Here is a 7,067-nt window from a genome sequence, read left to right on the forward strand (position 1 = left end):
GTCATGGACCATTTTGAGGCTAAACCTTTACCACTGGCTGTGTGGACATTTGGCATTTCATAAAGGCGGTTAATTTTATACAGAAAGTTCGGCATGGTTTTCAAAGTGTCACCATTGGGGCGTCTTCTTTGATCCCTTTTTCTTGGATTTCATAGCCCTTTCTTTTTTCAGATAGATATCCTTTATAGATGTAGCCGAAGGGACGGCAACTACATCCTCACGCTCAAGTAAGGGATTTGAGGTTGGGGAGGGGGAGGGTTCACCTGTCTGTGATGACTCCTGGGGGCGTTTCCGTGATGGCGAATCCCCTGCGTCTTTTATCTGGTTGATGGCGATAGGTAGGACTAAAGGGACACTTGCCTGTGCTTTTTCAGGGGGGTCCTCCCTGAGTACTTGCTTCCCCTGGGGTTGGGGAGTGGTGAGCTTTGCCATTATGGAATCTAGTGTATTCTCGCCGTCTTGAAGGGTCCCAGGGTTTCTGGTACCTGGGTCGTGGTTGGGCAGTGGATCTGCCTTCTGGACTGTAGTGTCGGCCATAGGGAGGGGGATGTAGGTCGTGCCTATGATGTCCTCCACTGTGTCGGCGCTCCAGTTGATGAGCGATTCACCTCCTGATGTCTCCTTCTCTTGGTCCTGAATGGGTTCTTGTATTGGCTGCTGAGAGACATTATTTGTTGGTTCTTGGTTGGTTTCTGAGCGGGAAGCCTGACTGATTTCTGGTTCCTCATTTGCGTGTTCCTCCTCTCTGGCTTCAGGGGTTTCAAAAAGTGAAAGTTTCACCCGGTTGGAGTAAGCATGCGGGCAGTCTTTGAAGCGGTGGTTTTCGGAGGAGCAGAGGTTGCACTTGACAGGGGTTGGGCAATTTGCTGATGAGTGGTCTGTTGCTTTGCAGATCCTGCAGATATTCCGGCTACAGTCTGCTGCAAGGTGGTCTAGACTGCCACACTTCCTGCATTCTTTTGGCTGCCCATGGTAGAAGACAGAACCCCTGAAGGCTCCCAACTGTATGGTGTTGGGAATGTGTCTCAGCACCCCATCCTGTCGTTGGAGACGGACCTGGAAACGTCTAGACCCGGTTTTTATTCCATCAATGTCCATCACCTCTATTGCATTTTGTACTTCACAGTATCTTGTCATCCATGTCCAGACATCCTGGTTCCTGACTTTTTCTGAAAATATCATCACATAAACAGTTTTCAGGTCCCTTTCGACAAGTGGTGTCATGCTGATCTTATCAAAGCCTGATGCTGACGTTTTCTTCTTTTCTAATCTCTCCAGGCAGTTTTGGAAGTGTTGGTTGGTTGTAAAGATGACCTCAAATATCTTTTTCCCCGGGTAAGCAAAGATGTATTCCAGATGGTCTGATGAAAAATCAAGCTCTTTCTGCAGGATGTGTCGGCTGAACTGCAAGCGGTCCATCTGTAGATCTTCCAGAAGGTCAAAACGAACAGCGTTCCGGCGATTGGTCTGGTTTGACGCCATGGTGAACCCACTGGTCTTGGGTTACCACGGATACTTTATTGCGCCCCTTACACTGCACGACAGCAACAAAGCCAAAGGAGAACCACCACCTTGGTGATCATGGTATCTCCCCTGCCAGGTAAGTATCCCTAACCCTAAAAACACAACCACCCAACACAATAGACACAACCAAAGTTAACCTTGAAATGTTCATACAACCTGCAAGCACATCTGTAGCCTCTTGCTCAACCCCTCAGCAACTTTGGTACCTAAGAAGCATTTTAAGAGAGGGCAAACAGAAAAAACAGACACCCCTGCAGGGAGAAAAACACTAGTTAACCTAGGAGGTTATAGCCCTGGACATGGCATCAGCCACTGTATGATCCACACCTTTGACATGCCTAATGTCCAGATGAAAAGGCTGGAGGAAGAGACACCAACGCATAAGGCGTTGATTTGGATTCTGGAGCGAGTGCAGAAAGGTTAGGGGGTTATGATCTGTATAGACCACTGTAAAGAAATATTTGTATGTATTCAGGTTAGTAAACTATCAAGATGCTTAAAAAGGGAAAATGATTTGTGTAGAAAACTGGGCTGGTTTTGGGCCTGCTAACATGTGGTTTTGTGAGGACAAAGGAAGAGGGGGAAGGTGTGGAGTTGACATAGTCATCTCAGATCCCTGTGATAAGGAAGCTGAGCCACTGGGATTGGGGACTTAAGATGTGGGGTGTTGATGATAATTTGGGCAGCCAATCACTGGTCTGGAAGGGAGGCGCAGATAACTCCTCCTTGGGTCAGCGAGGGATATAGACAGAAACCCCGCTGTGTTCGGTCTCTTTCTTCTCTGGCTGGCTGGCTGGCTGGCTGGCTGGCTGGCTGGCTGGCTGGCTGGCTGGCTGGCTGGCTGGCTGGCTGGCTGGCTCACGTGAGTATCAGGTAAATGTGGGATCCCACAGAACTGTATGTAATTTGTACTGTATTGATTGTACTTGATTGTATTGCATTGTATATTACCATTAAAGTGGATTATTGTTAAACGGTTACTTGTAGGTTCTGGGTTTCCTTCCTGTAAGATAATGGCTCGTGTAGGAACGCGAGGAGATTTAAGAAAGTGGACAAGTTGTCTACCAAATCTCCTAACAAATGGTGATCTCTGACGTTTCCGAGTAGACAGGGCCGTGGAAGGATTCAGAGGACCACACTGGGTCGGGAACAAGCACTTTTAGACGCCTCGGACAATAGCAGGGCCATGTATGATTGTCTGTAGGCGTTTCAGAGTGTTTTTGAAGTTTGAATGGAGTATACAATGCATCTTTTTTACCATGTTAGGAAAGTTATATATAACACGTGAACGTTGATCGTCAGGTATAGAGAGTCCTGCGTAACAAGAAATTAGAGCAGTTTAGCGTGGATCTTCAGGTAGTTTAGTCCGGAAGTGGCGTAGGAGCGGTGCAGTTCGTGGGATGTGCGGTGTGAGTCCCACACGACGTAACCTGGATGATCGATATTTAAGATCGGTCCTCCGTTTATAACTGGGGGTAAAATAAGAGTCCAAGACCAAATAAGCGAAAGTGTCAGCGGACTTTTATCTGTTAAATCCTTGGGAGAGAGCGCTAACGTCACCTACATTGTGACGAGACCGGCTCCCGTTTCCCTTGTCTGTAAAAATTAATTTGAAAGGCTGACGTAAACATAACGTTGATCGCAAGGTAGGCAGAGAGTCCTGCGTGACGACATATGAAGCACGTTATCAAGCCGGACAAAATGTAAGGGGAATAAATCTGTGTGATTTTTACCTAAATAACCTGTATGAGCATTGTCTATGGATATCAGACATTGAGTCAGAAGAGTGAAGCTCATTTGTGCTCTGCTGCTGCCATCTAGTGGCTGAAAGGGGGGGAAGCACGTTAATTAAGTCAGATAAATAAAAGCGAAGTCAATATATTGCGTATATTTAACTAAATGAGCTGTCTGTGGGTTGTCATTGTTGATTAGTACAGACCTTGTTTTATGTTGGTAAATGTAATGATACAAAAGCAAGCTATTCATCACAATTGTATTTTTAGGTTATGAATAAGACAAAAATAGTGGCCTAAGGGATAAGCAGAAAGGTTTTTGAACGCTTGTCAGTTATGACAAGGCGTTTAGGTTTTCAATGTGCGCCATCACGTTAAAACAGGATTGGTGGCATTTTCAGTTCATTGCTTGCTTCCACACGCCTTCCCCCTCCTTGTCTCTTTCACGACTATAGTTAATGCATTGGAACGATTGTCAATTTGCCGTGTTTCTAGGAACACGGCTGTTCCGGAACGGCCTTTCAAAATAAAAGCCAAAGGCCGCTGTTCGCCAGAGATGCCTTCACAATAAAACAGTAATTACCTTAACAATATATTTAACTTATATTGCGTCTTTAAATATTGATTTTAATTCATTACAGATCTAACCTGCTTGCAACACAACTTAGATAAACAATTTCAAGTGGTTAAAAGGGGTTTCCTGTCTGGCTCATTTGATTTAGAACTGAAGTAAGGGAGAATAGTGTTTTATGAGTCATTCCTCATGGTTTATAAAGATAAATCATCAGTTTGTCTGGACTTTGATATAGAGATAGGATCATGGTGGAGAAGGAAGACCTTTTTTGGTTTCAAATTAAAGTAGAGTTTAAGGATGAAGTAAGCAGGACTTCAACTGGCCAAAAGACATTTTAAAGTTTAATATTCTTGGTTAGCAAACAAGACATCTGATTATTATGTCACACGTGATAATCTTGTTATAGAAACTAGCTTAAAATATTGGAGAAAATATGTAGATGTTCTTTCGTGGTGTGTGGAATATGTGATGCTGGAAACATGTACGTTTTTCAATGTATAGGAGAAAATGGTTTCCTGAAAGAGTTATGTTGGGTACATATGTAGCAATGGATGAAACCATTTTTAGAGTGGGTTTTTGTAATATCATTTGTAGACATCAATTAGGTTGTTTAGATGGCATTTAACAATTAAGACAGATAGTATGATTACAAAGAGTCAGAGTGGAAAGGGTTGGATTTATTTAACCTCAGTGTGCTAGATTTTTTTATAGGTAATGCGTCCCGAGACCTGGACTCCCCCTCTGAGTTAGAAAAGGCTACGGTCCCGACCCTCCAAGCAGACAAAAGACCTAACCCAACAGGAAACTCCTCCTTCTCCATCGAACAGACAGAGAACCAGAGCTGAAACGACAACAACAAGACTGCAGCCAGAACTATCTCCGCCTGTGGCATCCAGAACCAGACAGCATGCTGACGGGCAGAAATCTACGCTCATCAGTCCCTCAGACAGGCAGTGTGCGAAAAAGTACACGTCCCACCGTCCGGGACGTGTTATTTACAATATCGGACAAGTAGATCTTTTAATTGACTTGTCCGGTGGACAAGTGACGTTTTTCGCCCCGATTTATTGACAAATTATTGATAAATTCAGTTTACAAAAGGCAGAACTCATTCGCAAATTGTCTGTGTCCGCCATTGTTCGTTTAGAAATGTTAGTTTCGGTTCTGCTTGTCGATTCATAAGGAAATGCATCTCGCCGTTTTCTGTACAGTTAGACGGGGGCGGAGCGGAGCGGGGTGGGAAGTGTAGCACAGTGGCAGGGTTGGGAAGCAAAACTCGGTTTCGAGTAGGAACAAATAACAATTGTCCGGTACCGGGATTAATAAGAGTTGTGAGGACAGGAGGCGGAGCCCCGCGGACCGCAGCTCTCTCTCTCTATGCTCCGTATCAGCTGATCGCTGCACGTTGCAGCTCAGCGTCTCTCTATCTCTCTCTTTCTACACACAGCGGATCCGCTGCCCGTTTAACAGCCTCATCGTTGTCAAACTTTCTTATGTTCTTTCTAACACGTAATGAAGGTTATTAAGCGTTTTAGCTCCTGTGTCGTTAATATTGACCGCCATTTCCTTTATGAAGTGAAGCAGCCTCCCTGTCTGTCCTCGCGCTGTCCTCACATCCCCGGACCCCCAGACTCGGAGGAGCACAGGGATGTCATGTTAGTATTGTTTATGAATCAGGGTATAGAAAGTACATTATTGAAATGAAAATACTATTTATTTACTTTTACAAACAGTGATTAGCTGGGCAGCTGCAGCATGTGTATTGCAGGACATGTGTATGCGCTTTGAGTTGTAGAAAAGCGCTAGGCCTATAGGCTATAAATATAATAATAATAATAATAACTTTATTTGTATAGCACCTTTCATGCAGGGGATTGCAGTTCAAAGTGCTTTACATCAGTAAAAAACAAGACATCAAATCAGTGTAAAACAAGCAGCAAGAGCAAAAAGTGGGATAAAATAATTAAAAATAAAAACATGGGGAATAAAACATAGAGAAATAGTGCAATGTCAATCACAGGGAATAGTGCAGTATAATAGTGTAAAAATGCTTTGGTAAAGAGATAGGTTTTAAGCTGCCTTTTAAAAATGCCTAATGTATTGGCTTCCCTAATATTGTTGGGTAACGTGGTTTACAAAGGCTGCATCACCGATCTTCTTATGACTCGTTCTGGTGACCTCTAATAGACCTGCATCTGATGATCGCAGTGTTCTGGCGGGTGTGTAGTTTATTAGAGAGTCAGCAATGTAGCTGGGTCCTTGTCCATTTAGAGCTTTGTATGTAAGGAGAAGCACCTTCAAATCAGTTCTGAAAGTTACAGGAAGCCAGTGTAGAGTAGCTGAGACAGGACTAACGTGTTCCCTCCTTTTGGTATTCGTCAGTAGTCTAGCTGCAGAGTTTTGAATGAGCTGGAGTCTAGCTTTCTTGGGGAGACCAGTGAATAGTGCATTGCAGTCGGCTAGATATAAAAGCATGAATTATCTTCTCTGCATCATTGTGATTTATGAATGGTCTTAACTTCGCTATGTTTCTGAGATGAAAGAAAGCTATTTTGGTCACTTTGTTTAAATGGGCGTTAAAGTTCAAATCTGAGTCCAGGATGACACCGAGACTTGTCACCTCCGGTTTAATCCAAGTGGTTAAACTTCCTAGATTATTTGTTAGCATCTCTCTTTTTGAGATAATAATAATTTATTATTATTATTATTATTAGGCCTATGTGTTGGAGATGTGTGGTTGGACTCTGTCTCACAGGCAGTGTAACATCAGAGGAGACTGGGCCAATTGTACATTCTTAAACTGCACCACTTAGAACTAACTAAATAATGCAGAGATTATTTTTATATAATTGTATTCAATAACCGTAAGAAATTCAACAGTATGAAGTGATTTGTAAATAGGAATACAGATTTGACTTAATGTTTTCATAAATATATTTTTCTCCCAGTTTGTCATGGGACTTATTTACCCTCTCAAAGAACCGGAATCGAGAACCGAAAATAACCGGAATCGAAAAGCAGAACCGGAATCGTTAAAATCCAAACGATACCCATCCCTATGTGTGATGCAGTAACATCTTACCGCTCACTTACGTTAGCGGTGTTGTAAAAACCGTGGGAAAGTGTAAAATACGATGACGAAGAAGAAGATTCCAGTGGCCCCAATTTTTGTCCATTCTGGACAAGTGAAGAATGTATTCGGACAAGTAAATTGCCAAACTCACTTGTCCATGGAC

The sequence above is a fragment of the Pseudochaenichthys georgianus genome, chromosome 3 (assembly GCF_902827115.2).
Source record: "Pseudochaenichthys georgianus chromosome 3, fPseGeo1.2, whole genome shotgun sequence".
In the NCBI taxonomy this organism is placed as follows: domain Eukaryota; kingdom Metazoa; phylum Chordata; class Actinopteri; order Perciformes; family Channichthyidae; genus Pseudochaenichthys; species Pseudochaenichthys georgianus.